Below are 20,613 nucleotides of genomic sequence, written 5' to 3'. Positions count from 1 at the left end.
GGGTAGAGTTTTCAGCTCCTTGATGTCAAAGGGTCACCTGTCAGTCATCCCAGCAGGCCCAGTTGATGAGTCAGTGGTCTCAAGCAGCTGGGACCAGCTTGAGCCAGGCAAGAGCTGACTCCAGGTTTCTGAAAAACAATTTAAGCAATGGTTACTATAGTGACCTAGACGTCAGAGATGTTCTCTATGGGGGGGGGGGGGGCGGGTTTCTAGTAACGACCATTAACTGAGTGTAGTCAAGGCAAGTTGAGCCCTGGTTTCAGAACCAGAGGTTCTAGATAGTATAATAAGAAAAAAAGATATTAAATCTATAAAGGGTGGAAACTTTCAAAGAATGACAAAATTGTCATAATTTACCTGTTATTGGATTGTATTCCTATGAAACTGAGAGAATTCAGAAGCAAATTATTGGTCTTAGTATAATAATTAAACAAGATCATTGTATTTAAATTTGATGTGTAAAATTAATTGTCTGGGTTTGTAGTGAAAAACCCATTGCATTCCTCTACCAGTTAGAATTAATTGTCTGGGTTTGTAGTGAAAAACCCATTGCATTCCTCTACCAGTTAGAAAATATATATTTATAAAAGTAGTCCCATTTTAACAGTTGTTAAAAAGAAAAGTAATCAAAAGATACCCTAGATTTCTATGGGTAAAATTAGAAAACTTTATTAAAAATATTAGAGGATACCTAAATAAACTGAGAGATATACAGTACAGTAGGGGAGGAAGAACCATTCCTCTCCCCTCTAAGTTCTTCTGGCAGGTCTAAGAATTAAATTGATATGAGACAGAATAACAGGAGAAAGTCAAACAAATTTAATAACATGCACACATGGGACAAACCCAGGAAAACTGAGTAACTTGCCAAAATGGCGGAAGCTACCACTTTAAATACCGTCTTCAGCTGAAGACAAAGGAGGATGTTGGGAGCAGTGGTTTGGGACTTCAAAGGGGAGGAAGGCAATTCACATGGAGATGGAAAAGCAAATATTTGGTACACAAATGTTTGCTGGGCCTTGCTGGATGCCTTCCTGTCTACCACACCTAAAGTTATCTTTGGTGACAACTCCTTCCTAGGACAGAACTTCTATCTTAAATTCTTTTGGGCAGTTAGGGGGAAGGCCAAAGTTTCTTTCTGAGTCTTTTGTTCTTAAAAATAATCAAGCCAGGGAGACACATTTTGGGGTGACAAGTTCTAATCACCCATAATGTCATGAATAGGAAAACTCGATGTTATAAAGATTTCAATTCTCCTCAAATTAAAAATGCTCACTCTTTTTAAAATTTTATTTTATTTTTGGTCAAGTAACAAGTTAATTCCAAAGTTTATGTGGGTAAACAATGGGGGGAAAATAGCTGAAATATTCCTGAAGTAGAATTGTTGGGGAGCGATCTCACTATATTAATGTCATAAAGCTGTAGTAATTAAATGATAGTAAATAAGACATTTCACTACTCACCAATGACATACAGATATATTTTTCAAAATATATCTTAAGGTCAGAGACACACACAGTGGAAACTTTTTATTTCATAGAAACGAGGTAATTCAATAATTCAAAGTTAAGTGAGGAAAAGATGAACTATTCAATTTTGGGCAAGTGATTCTCAGGCAATTATTTTTGAAAAAATTTCCCCTATGTTAGTTTGCTAGGGTTGCCATAACTAAGTACCACAAACTGAGTGCTTAAACAATAGAAATTTATTATCTCAGAGTTCTGGAGGCTAGAAATCCAAGATCAAGGCGTCAGCAGAGTTGGTTTCTTCTGAGGGTGTGAGGGAGAATCTGGTCCATGTCTCTTTCCTAGCTTCTGGTGGTTTGCTGGCAAGCTTTAGCATTCCTTGGCTCATAGAATCTTCACTCTCTCTGCCTTCATCTTCACGTGGCATTCTCTCCATATGCTGCGTCTGCATTCAATTATCCTTTATTATAAGGACACCAGACATGTTAATACCACCCTAATGACCTTATTTTAACATAATCACCTCTGTAAAGACCCTGTCTTTAAATAAGGTCAGATTCTGAAGTACTGGGGGTTAGGACTACAACATATGACTCTTGAAGAGACACAATTCAACACATAATACTCCCTCATACCACGCAGAATAATCATTTCACAGTAAATCAAAGATCTAAATTTGGAAAAGAGTAAAATATTGAGAAAAGGGGCTGGCCCTGTGGCTAAGCAGTTAAGTTTGTGCGCTCTGCTTTGGTGGCTCAGGGTTTCGCCAGTTCAGATCCTGGGTGAGGACATGGCACTGCTCATCAGGCCTTGCTGAGGTGGCGTCCCACATTCCACAACTAGAAGGACCCACAACTAGAATATACAACTATGTACTGGGGGGCTTTTGGAAGAAAGAAAAAATAAAATATTGAGAAGAAGATACATGGAATACCCATATGACCTTGTTTAGCAATAAAATAAAGCATAAACTATATAAATACTGATAAATGTGATTTTTAATAAAAAAGTTTTAAAGTCTCTACTTCAGAGTGGAAAGCCACCACAAATGGAGAGAACAGATTTGCAAGGCATATAACTGGCAGTGGATTAATACCTATACCATATAAAGAATCCTTACAGATAAATAAGTAAAAGACAAACAGTCCAGAAAATAAATGGACACAGTATCTATAGAGACAATTCACGTAGAGAAAAACTCAATAGTCAAAAAGTGCAATCAAAGCTGCTCAACCTCACTAATACTCAGGGAGTGCAAATAAATGCCAGGAAAAAATATCTTTTCTTATACCTAGATGACAAAAACTGGAAAGCTGAAGGTATAAAGAATCAACAAATATATGGCGTGTTGGGTACTCTCATGTCATGCTGAAGGCTGTGCAAATTGCTATATCCTCTAGTCTTCACAATATTTTACAAAGTCTTTGGTGCACATCCCTCATGACCAAGCAACTCCTCCTAGGTGTGCATTTTAGGAAGATCCTCACATGTGTATGTGAGGATATACAGCACATAGGAACATTATTTTTATTTTTTATATTTTTTAAAGATTGGTGCCTGAACTAACATCTGTTGCCAATCTTTTTTTTTTTTTTTGTCTTCTTCTTCTCCCCAAAGCCTCCCAGTACATAGTTGTATATTCTAGTTGTATGTCCTTCTGGTTGTGCTACATGGGACGCCACCTAAGCATGGCTTGATGAGCAGTGTGTAGGTCCATGCCCAGGATCCGAACCTGTGAAACCCCTGGCCGCCAAAGTGGAGCACGTGAACTTAACCACTCGGCCTTGGGGCTGACCCTGGAACATTATTTTAAATAGTGAAAAATTGGAAAACAATCTAAATGTCCATCAATGGAAGAATGGATAAATTATAGTGTATTCATAAAATGAGATACTATTAGACTCTTGAATGATTAGACCAGAACTTTTTTCTTAATTCAGTATAGCTGGATCTTGCCTAGACAGCACTGACACATTTAAGTTGCAGGATGATGCTGAGGGGCAGAAGGATTTGCCACCCCAAAATGTGCATCTTTGGCATAAAGATTATTTCAGGCTATTTTTAAGAAACAGCAGACACAGGAGAAACTCTGAAAACAAGTAACAGTTACCCTTTTTGTAAGAGAAATTTACATTTATAAGGGAAATCTCCATTTGTAAGAGTGTCTTCGTAGCTGTACCCAGAAGGATGACCCTAAGTCTCTAGAAACTTTTATCAGGGGACAAAGCAACAACTTAAAACTGCACCACAACCTTACCCTTGTTTACTGTGCTTTTCCTGGGAGTCTCCTGTAACTGGTCTTCCCTCCCCACAACAACTTTTGTCTAAAGCTGGAAATGGTATTTAAGTTGGTGTCTTGGGCCATTTTGGGGAGTAGCTCAGTTTTCCTGAGTGTGTCCCATGAATACAGGAGGTAGGGTGTTGTTAAACTTCTGTTTGTTTTCCTCCTGTTAATTTTTCTTTTACGTGGGGAGTGGTCTCAGCCAAGAACCTAGATGGGTAGAGGGAGAAGTCCTTTTCCTTCCCCACAATGCGTATAGTAAGATTTCACTTATATAAATGTTAAAAGTATGCCAAAGAATATAATCCACTGCCCAAGAATATATACATCTGTAGTAAAAATGTAGAGATTCTCTGGGAGAGATGAACATCAAATTCACTAAGTCATTTGCTCTGGAGGGCAGGGAGAGGAAGTAATTGAAGGAGGGGGGCTTGGCTTCATTTTAACATTTTTATTTACGCTTAGTGGTGGGTAGATGGGTCTTTTTACATTGTATTTCATATCTTTTTTTGGACATCTGAAATATTTTATATTGAAGAAAGACACATCTGTATTGAAAAACTAAACATAAAACATAAATAAAATGGAAAATGAATCAACTTGTAAAAAATAGCCACAGTATGAAATGGAAGAAGAGCAATCTGAATAAAACCAGACAAAGACAAATGAGGGGAGACAATGAAACACATTGGAACCTATTTCAAAGTCTGTTCACAGAAACAATTCAGTGTTATTAGAAATGTGGGCAACAAACAAAACCAGTGACAGAATCAAAGAGCGCTTTATGGGAGAAAGGAGGTGGGAGAAGATGGGGGAGGAAGACCCCCAAACCACAGGAACTTACTGGACTGTAGATCAACGCCACCAGTTGAGCTGATCACTGCCTTGAGTGACTGCAGCGTGGGAGGATCTGAGTATGCTTGCACTTTAGGGTGGCATTTGACAATATTCTTCTCCCTCTTCCTAGAGTTGCAAGCTGTTCATAAAGTGCCCAATTCATCTCAGATTGCCCAGGAGTTCTCCAGCTTTTGCACTGCAGGTCACACCTCTCAAGAAACCCCTCAGTCCCAGACAAACCGGGACAGTCTGTCACTTTCCTAGATGGACTTGGATAGCACAGTATTTTGTACAAGAATCAAACTGCAGTTCGTAGAATAACTTTAAATACTATTTCCAGATGTACAAATTTCAGCAATTTCCAATACTAACGACTTTGTTTATTAATTCCCTTCAAATAACTTGTGTGATAAGTCTAGAAAGACCCTCTATCTAACCATCACATTCCTAAGGTCATGGTAAGCATACTTCTCAACAGAGTGTCAGCCTTGCTTTCCTGTGGGCGTTTTTCCTTTAAATTCACTGCACTTTGCATCTTTCAAATGTGGACTTCGATGATGCGTTCTCCTAACTACAGAAATACTGACACCCCGAAAGAAAGGATGTGGGTTTCAGGTATGGGTATTATACAGCAGTAGCCCTGGTAATTCTAATGTCCCAGTGATGAGAACTGCAGGCTTAGAGGACACAGGAACAATTTGTTTTTTTTTTTTTTTTTTGGAGGAAGATTAGCCCTCAGCTAACTACTGCCAGTCCTCCTCTTTTTGCTGAGGAAGCCTGGCTCTGAGCTAACATCCGTGCCCATCTTCCTCTAGTTTATACGTGGGACGCCTACCACAGCATGGCTGCCAAGCAGTGCCATGTCCGCACCCAGGATCCGAACCAGCGAACCCCGGGCCGCCGAGAAGCGGAACGTGCGAACTTTACCGCTGCGCCACCGGGCTGGCCCCGACACAGGAACAATTTTAATGGATGATGACATCTTGAAGGTTACTTTAGGTGCTTTATTCATATTTATTAAGTGAAAATAACTTTACATTCCAGAAATGTCTTTACATATTGGTTTGGGGATAACAATCACTGTATATATGTGGGAACCTCATCAGAATTAGAATATTCCATAAATCATTTAAGTATTTAATCTAAGAATTTTATAATTGATTTCTAGAATTTTGAAATGTTAGATTATATTACTGATTAACTGGTAAGGTTATTTGATTATAAACTTCTTGGGCCATTTGAAAGCAAAAGAAAGTTTTGATTGATGTCGATTTAATATCTCTTTTATGAGAATTACATTAAAGAGAAAATATATAAGAATTTATTATTTTCATTTAACAAAATCAATGATGTACAGAAATCACATCCCTTACTCTTTCTTGTATATTCTATAGTACCCAATAAAACTAGCTATGCTAAATGATTAATTCCTAAATCTAAAATGGAATGTCTGCTGCAAAACTAAATCATGGCCAGTAGAAGGCATGGCGTAAATCCTTCACAGGGTGCTATAACCTTTATCGTTTTTGAAATGTGCCCCCATCAAGGAGCCCTCAGGCAAATGTACAAGGGACCCATATGACATTTACATAGCCATTGTGTCAGATTAGACTTTGTGATCCTCCCACATCATTAGGCAAAGCCTGAACAGAGCAGATGCATGACAGATTGCCCAACGCCTGATGCATAGCAAATAAGTAGAGAAACATCAGGGCTTTATTCACACTTGGGCCCCACGTCCAAAGGGTCCCCTGACAGGAGGCAATCTTCAAGTTGCAACCCTTCAGACCAGAAGGTGGAGGACATGCATTCACTACCAATTCTTCTGGGTAGCATATAATTGCCTATTAACAAGCATGATCTTCTTCTACTCCCCATGGCTAAATAATAGGCAGCAAATATTTTGCAGCTGGCATATTCCCGGGAAACCGCAAGAGTCCAGTGAAGTTTATTTGTTTGATTACTGATTGATTTCCTTCAAAGAAATTATCTTGTCCTTGGTCCCCAGCAGCCGAATTTTATTCACTTATACTAAAAAAAAAAAACAGTTTTGTTTGTTTTTTTCTGGTGAGGAAGATTGGCCCTGAGCTAACGTCTGTGCCAGTATTCCTCTATTTGTATGTGGGACACTGCCACTGTGTGGCTTGATGAGCAGCGTGTAGGTCCACGCATGGAATCTGACCCCATGAACCCTGGGCTCCCGGAGTGGAGCTTGTGAACTTAGCCACTAAGCCCCTGGGCTGGCCCCCTGACAAAAACAATTTTTGATGTTGCCAGCATATAATTCTAAGATCTCCTGCATAAAGGATAATACACACTAATGTAAAAGGGGGTAAATTGAAAACATTTTAGCTTGTTTTAGGTAGCACATGGTCGATGTTGTTCTAGGAAAGTTTCTCTGCTTTTTTGTTGGGGTTTGGCCATTCCATCTGTGTTTAAAAATCTTTCATGAATTGCAATAACTAAAAAGATTTAAGGTGGTCTAGTGGTCAAGATTCAGCACTTTTTCCACTGGGGCCAAGGTTCATTTCCCAGTCGGGGAACCACACCACCCATCTGTCAGTGGTCATACTGTGGTGGCTGCATGTAGCTGTGATGCTGAAACCTGTACCACCCATATTTCAGATACCAGCAGGGTCACCCATGATGGACAGGTTTCAGCTGCACTGACAGACTAGAAAAACCTGGCCGCTCAGTTGGGAAAAAAATTGACCATGAAAACTCTATGAAAAGCAATGGAGTATTGTCTGATATGGTGCTGGAAGTGAGAGGATGGTGCAAAAAGACGGGCAGCGGTACACAAGGTTGCTAGGAGTCAGAACCAACTCCACGGCACTAACAGAAAAAAGAGAGAAAGTGGCAAGAACCCTGGCTGGAGTGACTAGAACCCCATGAAAAGAGTCAGCCAGTCTGAGTTCTGGCCCTAAAAGCAGAGCTAAATAACTATTCAGATTTGAGCGATTTCCTTGACTTTCTACGTTTTATTTTCCATGCCTATAGGACAACTGTAATTTATCATCCAAACCAAGACACATCTCACAATGAACAAGGGTGTTAACAATATTTACACCAGGATGACGTGTCTAAACTTGGATGTGCTGGGCAAACCAGGGTTCGTGGTCACCTTACTTATCTATAAAATGAAATTTGGCATTAAATGATCTCTACTATCTAATTTAAAAGGTTATGATTTTAGGTAAACTTCTCTTTAATAATATAACGTTATGAGGGACGGAACCTAAAGGTCAAGAAGGGGTAGATGAGGCAACGAATTAAGTAACCAGAAGTCAAACAAGAAAGTAAGCATGCCTTTTACACTCTTATGCCATCCGTTTAACATCAGAAAGGAGAGCGGATAGGTTTCTTATTAGCCTTTTAAGAGATAGTATTATTTCATAGTCATATTTTACACATAAGATCTTACTAATTAATTGAAAGCCTGCTGCATTTCATAATAATCAACTTAGTGACTGTAAAATTATCCTTTAAGTCTCCATTTTCCCCTTAGATATCACATTTTAAATCTGCTATCTTCATAATAATTGTTCCCCACCACCACCATGTGCACACACACATGCACACACAAAAGATCTAGGAGTGGGAAAAGGTAAGCAGGAAAGTACTGTACTCTTCGAGATAGCAGTTCCCAAGAAGGGGAAACATTCGGGAAATAGCAGAAGGACTTTTAAACATTGAGCATAAATCAAGTAAACAGGAGCAAGTCAATTCAAGAAGCTAGAATATTTATGTCCCAGTTCTAGGTATTTCCATTTCCCAATGGAGAGGTTGGCATTGGAATAGCCTTCCAAAAAATACACTCCAAGGCTCTGAAGTTTAGATAGAACATCTCATCCTTCATTAAGGCTTACTAGTGAAATGTGTAACATTGAAGAAAATAACTTTGTAATAGGTAAATAAATGGAAATAATAATACTTTTTTAATACTTAAATTGTTTTACGATTTTCGAGGCACTTTCACACACACTATCTTACTTACAGCCACAAAAACTTTCTGAATACTTAATATTATTATCCTTTTCACATTGAAGAAAACTGAAGCTTGGAGAGGTTGATTTGCCCAAGCATATATAGTAAATAAATGGAAATTCCGTATTTGATCCCAAATGTTCTCAGCCAAAAGCAGAATTTCTAGAGACCCTGGAAAAAAAAATATTGCACAAGAAGAAAAGGACAATTCTGTGTGAAGTTAGGGTAACAGACAAGATGACTCCAGGAGGTTCCTAAGGAATCATAAAGCATTATATTTTAAGATCACAAATTTTCCCCTAGGTCAGATAGCTTCATTCTAGATAGGAGGAATTGCAATTTCACTAACAGAGGTTCAAAAATGCCTAAGGGTTGATTCAGGGATGGAGAACTCAGCCCTTCCAAAATAGTAATTACCACGCGAAAGATTGCAAAATACTCTACTCATGTGTAAGAAAATTGTTCCCTCTCTTTTCTGTTCTGGTGCAACCAACCCTCCTGGACCTTCCTAATTTGTGTAATTATCTCAGTAGAACCTCTCATGAAGGTTTGGTTTGCTGAGAGGACTCACTGAACTCCAACCAGTATAAAATAGACCTCCTACCGAAAGTGAAAACATTTGCAAAGAGGTGCAGGTGATATAAAAGAGAACCAGAAAGTCATTCAAGCGTCATCTCCTACATTTGACAGACACACATCACAGTTATGATTATTCTTTTAAAACAATATGGTGAAACCCTAATTAAGAAAAATGTTTGGATAAAATTTTTTAAAAATTCCTTTAAACTAATTTTATGCCTCTATTCCTAGAAAGAATTGCTTCTAAAATGTGATTCATACAGTTTTCTGCAGTAGTAAGTAAAGTCTCTAGAAAATAACTACATTTTTCTTCCATGCCTACAGATCTTATTGTGCCTGGAGTCATCTTTCAGAGCTTTGTTTTCATTGTATAAGAGCCTTGATGTAGACATTTTAAACAAGTGGCCTCAGGACATAGTCTGGAAGTTTCTTTTAGCAAAGAAAGCCCAAATATTAGCTTGTCAACTGGTAACATTTCCCTTGTTGCTAAAAAATATATTGAATAATTCCAGATTCCTATCACTAGGATCTTTTGGGGTCTCACTGTTATGAATAAACAAATTCCTGAGATTACGGTACTTCTCTGGAAGAGACTACTAAAGAGATCATGAATTCGCTTTTGGATTTGAACACATTGCCTCCAAATTTAAAATTTTTTACCATTTCCTACACTAGAAACTTAGAGAATTGTTACCAGCTGACAGATGACCTTAATGTTTTTCTCAGCTTGACTAAACTGGCTTCTTCTTGACTCAAGCCGCTCATCTCCTTTTTCTTAGAGGATTTACTTCAGACAACTTGTAACTGTGAATTCTTTCTCTGCCCCTTTGAGATGGAAATCTTTCAAAAAGCTTCCTGCCAGTTTTGCAAACCAGGATTGCCTGACTCAAGGACCTGGGAAACTTCTTTTTGAAATCTAATCATCAAGGAAGATGGATCCTCTTCCCCAGTCTCTGATGGGAGGGAAGAATCCTGACTTCCGTGGGCTCCTTGCTCCTAGCTGTATGTGGATCACGGTGTGTGTAAACCCTGGGCGACAGTTCTGTTCATTGTGTTCGTTACTTTTAATTCTACCTCTAAGAGTCTTTTTTGTTTGTTAGTTTGTTTGTGTTTTTTTGAAGAAAATCAGCCCTGAGCTAACATCTGCCGCCAGTCCTCCTCTTTTTGCTGAGGAAGCCTGGCCCTGAGCTAACGTCTGTGCCCATCTTCCTCTACTTTATATGTGGGACAGCTGCCACAGCATGGCTTGCCAAGCGGTGACATGTCCGCACCAGGGATACGAACGGGCGAACCCTGGGCTGCCAAAGCGGAATGTGAGAATTTAACTGCTGCGCCACTGGGCTGGCCCCTTGTTCTCCGGTATTTCATCTACTTGCTAAGTGGTATAATAGTCCAAAGGGGTAGACGGGTGGAGGAGAATGAGAAATTGAAAATAATTGTTTTTAAACAGTGTAGATGGTCACTATTGTTACTTATTTCCTTAAGCTAAAGAGAACTAGAAAAATATATTAAACAAGTGGCAGAGCAGTGCAAAGAGAATATAAGGAAACTAAGTTGCCTCTTCTTCTAAAGGAGAGTCAATAGAATCCATTCCTTAACCCAGCATCTGGCTCTATACTTCCTCTGAGAGTAATAAAAACAAAAAACTATCTCCACACAGGCAAAAACAAGCACTGAGGTTCCTTACCCTCATGCAACATGCAGATTACTAGGAATAAATATAACTTGTACAATCCTGAACACAAAGCGGGTAATGGCCATCACCCGCTGTTTCCAGAGATGTTTAATAAATTATATAGTACACTGCATGGTGTTTCCAGGCAGGAAGTGACTGACTCATCTGAAGAATTGTTTAAACAGTCCTTCCATCACTATACTGCACAAACGAATGTTAGTCCCACAGGGAGCACATATCCACTGGAGGAAACTATATTTATATTTTCTGCTGTATATTATAAATATACAGCAGATGCTGGTTTGTAGAGAGGTACATCATCCTGCCCTGATTGTTCTTAATAAATAAGGTATTGACCCTTACCTTTATCAATTCAAACATAATATATATTTAAAGAGTGCATTTTGAGAAAAAAGTAATTACAAAACCTAAAATTACCCGTGACTAAAAATATAAACCCTGTAAAAAAAAAAAAAAAGCAAGTACTTTTGCACCAATAGAATGGGGCAAGCAAAAAGAATCCTGATTTGATCTCACTTTTCCCCCTGACAAATTGATAGGAAGTGTTTTTCAAAGCCAGGTCCTCAGACTGCTTGAAGCAAAATCTGAGGTATTTACCTCTTTAAAATCCTTCCCACCCCAAACCTATTGAAATATAAACTTGGAGACAGGGCTAATATCTTCAGATGAACTTTATGTACATCAAAGTGTGGGTGTGCTAGGTCCTTTGTCTACCATGCTTCTTAGGTCCCACATATTCCTCTTTACTCATTTTCATCCAAGTTTCTTAGTAAGAAGATACAAAATTGTATTTTTCATTCACTTTTCTGTCTTCCCGTTCTTTCCTTTTTTCATCCTCTTCTTCCTTTTTTCTTGTTCTAACAAGATTTTTTTAAAGATTTTTTATCAACATGTGTAAAATAATTAAAATACCCACTGTATAGCTTTTGCAGTTTGTCTTCCAACAAATATAGCTTCCAAAGTTATTTAATAAATACTCCAAATATAGACTATGGATTTGACTAATGTTTATTACTGTGGAAAGTTCCCTTTGCAGGTAAAGAAGCCACTTACGATATGAGAAAGCTGAGTTCTATTGGCTTACTGCCACATGGCAGACACTGCCCAGGTAATTCTAAAATGGGGTTTTATAGGAGGAAGTGAGTGCACATTTCTTACTTTGCTTTACATTACTATACTGCCTATAGGCTGGTCTCAGAAATTGGTAAGGACTGGGCATCAGTAGCAGTGACTCTGGATTGTTTGATTTCTTCAGGTAAGAGTCAAGACAGGTGAGGCCAAATGTTAGCAAACAATGGTGTTATGTGAGCCACGTGACCTTCTGTGGTTGAATGCCTGGGTCAACCCAGTGGATGTTTACGACTTTGCTGCATGCTAATAGTACCCAATCAGGTCCTTTACAAGGGGAGTTTTTCTCTGACATCTCATCAGGTAGACCACGTTTCCCAGTTTTAGGTCCTGCAAACACTGTTGGGGAGGAAGTTAGAGAAAGGCCTCCTGTAACTTTTGATGCTAATACTATCCATATTCCATGGGTCGTCTACACTCTTTGGCCATGTTTGCTTGCAAAATGTCAGAGTCTAGAATCAGAGATGATATTCCCAGATACACAAATCTACCTATTACTAACTTATAAAAGCAGAACTGATAAATGTCCAAAGAGATTTTCTTATTGCTATACAGTTAAAAGGAAGGAACTTGGGGTAAAGAAGTTATTGTCTTTCTCAAAGTTTTGGCTAATTTGCGAATTTAATTCGTCCTTTCTTCTTTGGCTGAAGATCAGATTGTATGCAGAGCAGAGTTTTTGAGCAAGCTGTAATACCTTGCAGAGCTCTTTAATGATATTTCTAGTAAAATGAGCATCTCTATTAATAGAAAGAGAGACTGGGATTTCCCAAGTAGGAAACATGAAATTGAGTACTTTTAAGCCACTTTGGAGCTGTAGCAAGGATTTGATCCACACTGAATACATCTATCAACCAGAACATACTCATACTCCATTGCAGGTGTCATTATAGAGAGTCCATTTAGAGTGGCCCAGAAAGGCATGAGGATTTGGCTGCATCCATGCCCTTCCTTTAAAGTTTTGTCTAGATTATGTTTTTGGCAGATGAGAAATATTGTAGAGGCCATGTGTTCTTGTGGTTTTGGGTGATCTTGTTTGGATTTTATCATGTTTTCAGTTAAAATCTTTTGGCATTGACAGATGGCCTCCTGGGAAGCCTGAGATTATCTTCATGTAATTTGTATCCTGATCTTTCCTAATATTTTTTCTCTGATGTTAGGATAAAATTTGGCTTAAATAACTGCCCCTGTAAACCCATTGCAGAGGCGTAACAGGATTACAGGGGCAAGAAATTTTTTAGGGACCATCTTGGCATAATGATTACCCAGGGCATTTCCATTTCCCGTAGTTTCTAGATCAGTTGTTTGTTTTAGCGAGTTTCTGCCTTCTAGCTTCAAATAAAGCCAGCCATGTGAGTGACCCCAGCGGCTACCACATGGACTTGAAGAACTGTCCAGACAATCTCTGCCTGAATTTCTGACTCACAAAATTGTGAGCAATAATAAATCTCTCATGCTTTTAGCCACTACACAACCACAGATAACTAAAACAAACCAAATGGTCTAAGATTTTTGTTTGTTTGTTTACGTAACCTGTTGTTTGATCAAAGATCCATGTAATAAAGTTCTATTTTGATTAGGAACTTACCAGTTTCTTTTTGACATTGTATCAGTGTCTTCTTGACATTTTTAAGAGATTATTGTTACCTTCATAAGTAATATAATACTGGTTAACAGTTATAAAATGCTTACATTGTAACTGACATTCCTCTAAGCACTTTACATATACACCTAATCCCCACAGCAACCCTATGAGTAGGTCCTGTTTTTATCATGATTTTACAGATGAAAATAAGAGAGGCACAGAAAAGTCCTGTAACTTGTCCAAGGCCATACAGTGGGAAGGAAGCAGAGCTGGGCTTCGAACTCAGACAACCGTGAAACATCTGTCTAGGCTTTTCTCTTTATCGTTGATATTCTAAGTTTTCACTAAAATTATTTTTCCTTAACAAAATCCATCTATTTTCTCTCTTTTTTGAGAACCATCAAATTTTAGGTCCATCAAAGATTCCTTTTCTCACTTTCTATTATGGCTACATTATTTTTTGTTTTGTTTTAAGATATCTTTGTAATTGTGACTAAAAAGTCCAAAATCAAATTCTAAGGGGAATTTCAACACTTCTACCAGAAATCCCTTCTATTCAAGTTCATGCTCATTTTTCCTGCTCATTTTTTTTGCGGGTAACTATCACTTTCACCCCCGTTAATCTATTTGATAAGGCATAGGGCTCTTTTTCACTGATAACATTAAATAGCTAGACTTCATGTACCTGCCATGGAGAACAATCTTGACATTATTAATTTTCAATAACTTTCAAAAGATTGGTTGAGGTAAGAAATATTTATGCAGCATTTTTGAAGCATATATAACCTATCCATTCGTCTTAATTCTCTAAAAACAGAATTTGCAAACTACTGGACAAAACCGTTCGTTATCTCTGGACCTGCTTTCTTGGGTCTACACGGTTTATTATTTTTTAATCACATTTAAATTCCTTTAGTTTGGTCATGCTCTCACAGATCTTCCATCCTAGGGGATGTCTTACCCTAATTTTCCTTATTTGCCTGGCTTTACCTGCATTTTTTTTTTTAAAGATTCTATTTCTTTCCTTTTTCTCCCCAAAGCCCCCCTGTACATACTTGCACATTCCTCGTTGTGGGTCCTTCCAGCTGTGGCACGTGGGACGCCGCCCCAGCGTGGTTTGACGAGCAGTGCCATGTCTGCGCCCAGGATTCGAACCAACGAAACACTGGGCCGCCTGCAGCGGAGCGCGCGAACTCAACCACTCGGCCACGGGGCCAGCCCCTTTACCTGCATTTTATCTTGTGGTCTCCACTCTCAAACTTACCCTTTTGTGAAGCTAGACACAGAAAGATACTACATACAGAGCCCGCAGTAAATGGATGTCTCTACTGAAATGACTTTAACTTTGGCATAAGAATATCCATAAGAATATCAAACTATATTGAAAAACGTGTTAACAGCAGTTCCATAACATTCAGAATTGCATTTACTCTTTGTTTTTGATTATGTTTTTTATTATATAGTATCTTTTCCAGGAAAACCTGTAGGATAAATGTATTTCAGTGTTTATAGGAATAATTTTCTTTTCCTAAACACTTGAATTGTTTCTACACTACAGGCGCTGTGATTTGCGTTACTGATTTTATTTCCCTTTGCTGCTCCTAGAGAACTTAGAACTAATTTTTGTGTTTCTTGAGCAAGTTCGCAGGGCCTCGGTGCCTAGATTTTGAGTTTTCAACATATTCCTGCCTCTATGTTGGCTTCCTACACATATTTATTATTGGTCCTATTTTCCTTACATATTACAAATGCATTTTACTATGCAGTATTTATGTAGCTATGCAATTCTCCATAAATCCTGTCTACATGTAGTAAAATGCCTACATAAATCAACAAGAAAACATTATATTTTTCCAATTACATATTATGGATTCAAATCTTATATGCTTTTGAGTTAATATCCTCTTGCTATATATTTATGCCTGGAAATAGGAGACGTCACTTTTCCATCAGAATCAAGAATCTGCTCCCCAGATTGGACAAAACCTATAACCAGAGTGCCTATCTAATTTGATTTTGAGAAACTCATTTACGTTTGACTATGCCACATATGACAATAACAAGGCAACTCAAGTCAAATAAATAGTTTTTTTTCTAAATTGAATTTATTTAGTTGATCCCTGCCTCTTTTAATATCTGGGGTATCTGAACGTGAGAGCCTAGAAGGAAATCTACATGATTATTTATCTCCTTCAAAAATAAATAATTTGTTGTATCTTTTAACACTCTCAACTACTATAAAATATACATATGATTCCATGAGTTTTGAGGACATAGATAATTTTGATTAATTTGGTAAAACAAATAATTTAGTGATGAATGAATTTACTTAGCAAAATTGCTAACTTGAAATGTTCTTCAAGTTTTTTTTTCTTTCACCATATTGGCTTATAGTTTCATTTAATTGAGCAAACTCACCAGTTATTTGAGAGTCAGCCTGGCAGCCTAACATACAGACCAATCAGTTGAAATTCTCTTTTGTATGCATTTTACTTTTGTCTGCCTTGTCCATCCATGAACATGTATACACTCAGTTATGCATTCCCATGCATATACATCACAGCAGTAAAATTAATCAATACCTCTGTGTCCTAAAGAAATGAAATTTAACCCAAGTGCACCATATTCCAGACTCTAGAATAGTTGCATGTTTTAAGAATGTGTACAGAACTTCACACAAATACACAGAAGTTATAATCACAGTGTCACAGAATGGACCTGCATGATCATGTAGGCACAAGTTTTCATTTTACAAATAAGAAAAATCAGTGACTTTCTCTACCTTTCAGAGTATTAAAAATTAGAACTGAGGCCCTATCAAATTCCAGATGCTGTGTACAATGCAGGAGACACAGAGGTGAGGCACACACCATACTTACGGAATTACAGTTCGGTGTGGAAGACAAGGAACTGAGCATCATCATAAAGATAGGATAAATGCTAAAACCAGGGAATGTTTGTTATTGAAGTAGGAAGAAGAAGCACAAGGGAGGTGCATTATGTCATCACTCGGACATTAGAGAATGATTCAGAGAAGGGGTGACACTGGAGCTTTCTCTTGAATTCAGTGAAGTGAATGTGTGAGTAAGAATGTTCTGGCAGGAGGAAAGCCTTGTTCAAACCACAGAAATATATGAGAGCTCCACACCTTTGAAGACCAGCAATAGTCAGCACAGTTGGTGTGAAGAATGCGTGTATCCTCTCAGGAGGATAGAAGGAGGTTCTTCCAATTGTGTGACTTTGGGCAAGTCACCCCGTGACTCTGGGCCTTTATTTCCTCATCTTAAGTTTGAGATAATATTTAACACAGCATTATCTCCACAGCAAGAGAAGCAGCTAGAAGGCAGGCAGGGTACAAAAAGAACCTGGTCCAACCAGATAAGGAGATCAAAACAACCTGGATGTAATTGAGGGCAATTGGTGAATTTTAAACAAAAAAATGTATTTTTACAAATCATTCCAGTGGCAGTGTGAAGTAGATTACAGGAAGTAAATAAAGTCCGATGCCATTGCTGCTATCAACTGCCCAAATAGTAAGGGCCCCAGTTAGACAATGGAATTGGGCACAGGAGGAGGACACAGATTCAAGATACAGTTAGGTAGTAGAATCAACAGATGTCAATAACTGAAAGTTGTGAGAGAAGAGGATAAGGGATAAGCAAAGGAGACCACTTTGACTTACTAACTTGGAGGATTGGATAGATAGTGGTCCAATTAACTAAGATAAGGAGAACAGGAGGAAAAGCAGCTTTGGAGGAAAGAGGGGAATTGAGACTGAAGTGCCTGGTGATCTACAAGAAGCATTTTAAGATCATGATTTGGAGTTTATGAGAGAGCGATCTGGACAGAGGTATACATGGGGTTTCTATCATACCCATGTTAGACAAAAGAATAAGGGAGGATAAGATCATTTAGAAGTTTGGGTAGGGTGAGAACAGAAGACGCTTGAGGGTTCCAACACATAAAGGTCAAAGTGGAAAAAACATGGAGGTTGAAAAGAGTGGCAGTTTTAGGAAGAAGCAAAATAGGAAGACACATGTAAACAAAAGAAAGACTCTCAAGGAAAGGGTCATCCCCAGGGTCAAATGCTGGAGAAAGGTGCAGAAGGATAGGATTTGAAATATGCTCAGAGTATTTAGCATTTTGGAAGTTACTGATGATATCTCCAGAACAATTTCAGTGGGGAAATAGGAGCAGAATCCTATTTCAGAGTGAATGTGATTTGACTAAATAAAAAGATTGTGGTTGTGTAGACAATTCTTTCAATAATCTTGAGTGAGGAGAGAAGGAGAGAAAATGTTAGCAATGTCATATGGTCATATCTATATGATAGAGACTTGAGCTATGTATACAATGAGGACCAAGAATAAGGAGTGAGAAGGATTAAAGATGCAGAAGAGCGGAGGGAAAATTGATGCAACAAGGGCCAAGAGGAAATTCCAGCATAAAATTCAGGGCACAGGTTGAAGGATTAACATTAGACAAGAGGAATGACATCCTGAGAAACAGGAATGGAAGAGGTAAGGATGGGAACAGTTGCAGGTGAGCTCATAGGTGGGGTGCAAGAAGTTGAAGAAGTATATATTATCAGAGAACAAAGCTATAAGATAATTATAGGAGAAAACAATAATGAATATTTGTTTTATTTTGCCTTAAAATAGCCTCCATCAACCAGTAAATCATAGTTCCTCAACTTTATAGCGCCAATATTTTCCAAATACATTGAGAAAATTCTTACATATCTTATCCACATTCTTCAAGACTTACCCACATAAAAGCCTCACTCCTTTTAATTGGTTTGGAGACATTTAGTAAAAAATTCGAATGCAGCTCCTTACCTCCACATTTATTGTGGTAATTAAAAAGATACAATCTGTTATATTTCAAAATTAAAAGTAAATTTTATATTTCACAGAAAATTGGAAGGCAATGTCATATGGTACATTATGAGTTATATTCTTTTGAGCTTCCTTTTTCAGGATATATTACATTTCAAGATTTATTACAGTTTTAACTTGGATTTTTTTTTATAAATAGGTTGATCAATTACAGAGAGATGAGCAATGGTCTTAAAACAAACATGTAGAGAAAACAAATAAGCTACTGTAAATAGAAAGCCTTTATATTTATATAAAATCCAGTGGGCTCATTTCTGCAGTGTCTGAGATATGAAAGCTCTGAAAAAGATTTTACTCCTCCAATTATATTCGGTAGAATTGAGAGAGGGTGAGGAAGAGAGAGTAGAGTCACATTTAGACCAGATTTACGCTATTGATCAACAGAGAGGATCTGGAAGAAGCAAATTGCTTTTTGGACTTCCATGTGCTATAGGGTAGATATTAACCATGCTTCTTGATTCACAAATGAGAACTGATTTCAATTCCGCCCTTCTTCCAGGTAGGATCCATCTATTTATCCTTATCATTCCTTGAAAGACTTATCCAGCCTGGGAAGAGTGATACTCCTCTTAGAGAGGAGATCCCAGATTTGGAGGCCAGAGATGTGCATGTGTGACTTTGGGAAAGTTACCTGATGGCTCTGGGCCTTTAGTTCCTTTTCTGTAAATTACAGATACCACTTAATGCCTATCATGCAGAATTATTGTTAAGAATCAAAATAAGGAGTGTATAGTGTGCAACACAGATAGGCTACATAAAAAAAGGGCTCAATGAATGTTTCTTAATAATTACTGTCTCAGAAAAAGAATGCAGATCCATGGGCTTAGAGGGAATTTCATCGAAATGGAATTAAGTCCCAGAGAATTTTCTGGTGGTTCATTGCTGCCTCTTAAAGTGATTGCAGAGTTCCAGAGACTGCTGTATAGGTCATAGACCTGCTAGAATAACATATCCATTTACTGAAGATTTAGTGTTGCAGTTACATAAGTTATAGATGTTATACATATTTCTATTAACTGATTTACACAAAGTGACATGCAACATTTGTTTCAATATCTAAATCTTAAACTATGTCTTTATTTATGGTGCAAATATATAGACTCTAGCTGTGGTAATCATGAAGAATGAAATGGTACACACTTTTAAAAATCATACGTATTTTAAACTGCTAATTAAATGTAGGCAGTCCTCAGTTTACAGTTTCAATACGCACACATTTCAGTTACCACGGTTTAGTTAAATAACACAATTCTCCATAAAACATGGTCCAAATTTCAGTTACCACGGCATATTAACTCTGAGTAATGACATAAAGTACATATCCTGCTAGCTATTCCATCTGCAAATCACTACATAACAGATTTGCATCGTGACCAGTGACAAGTCACATCACTTCTTTAAAAGGTCTGTCAGGGATTGATCACAAGACGTCTATTACTCAGTTCATGCACAGACAGGAAAGTGTGTAGTTGTGTTCCCTCCTTGTCTCCCAGTGATAAAGCCATGTGATATTTTACAAAAATGAATACTCAAACGGGGAATTTGGCCAAGAAAGATGACAGAAGCAAAGAAACAAAAAGCCATAAACATGAACACAAAATTTGAACTGATTATTAAGATTTGTTTCCATCTTTTCAGCTTGCTCTCTCATTTTTACAGTCTTGCACTACTGTGCAAAACAGGAACTCCCTGCATTTACTGAGCAAACACTCTAAATGTGACGACCCACTATTTTGTGTGGTCTTTGCATTTCATGAAGTATTTCCATACATAAGGAAGTGTGTGAAGTACTTCCTTATCATTTATTTAAAAGGCAGGATTTAAGTGTAAGTAGAGTGCTCAGTGCTTATAAAACTCGATAAATGTCAGCAATTAGACCCCTCTTTCTATCCATAATCGAAAATGTTGACTTCAATTAATTTATTGTTGCTTCCACAGTTATTACTGTGTAATAGCAAGAAATTTACACATTTAAGAATGAGTGATAATAATGTCAGTCTTAGAACAGACGACTCAGCGACCTGGTACTAGATCAATATTTTCATTGGGTGAAAACCACCAGGGACCGGCCCCATGGCCAAGTGGTTAGGTTCGCGCACTCTGCTTTGGTGGCCCAGGCTTTCGTCAGTTCGGATCCTGGGAGCGGACATGGCACCACT

Source organism: Equus przewalskii, chromosome 22, assembly GCF_037783145.1.
Source record: "Equus przewalskii isolate Varuska chromosome 22, EquPr2, whole genome shotgun sequence".
Taxonomy (NCBI): Eukaryota; Metazoa; Chordata; class Mammalia; order Perissodactyla; family Equidae; genus Equus; species Equus przewalskii.
The sequence above is the reverse complement of the archived record's forward strand: the minus strand, read 5'-3'. Positions refer to the sequence as shown.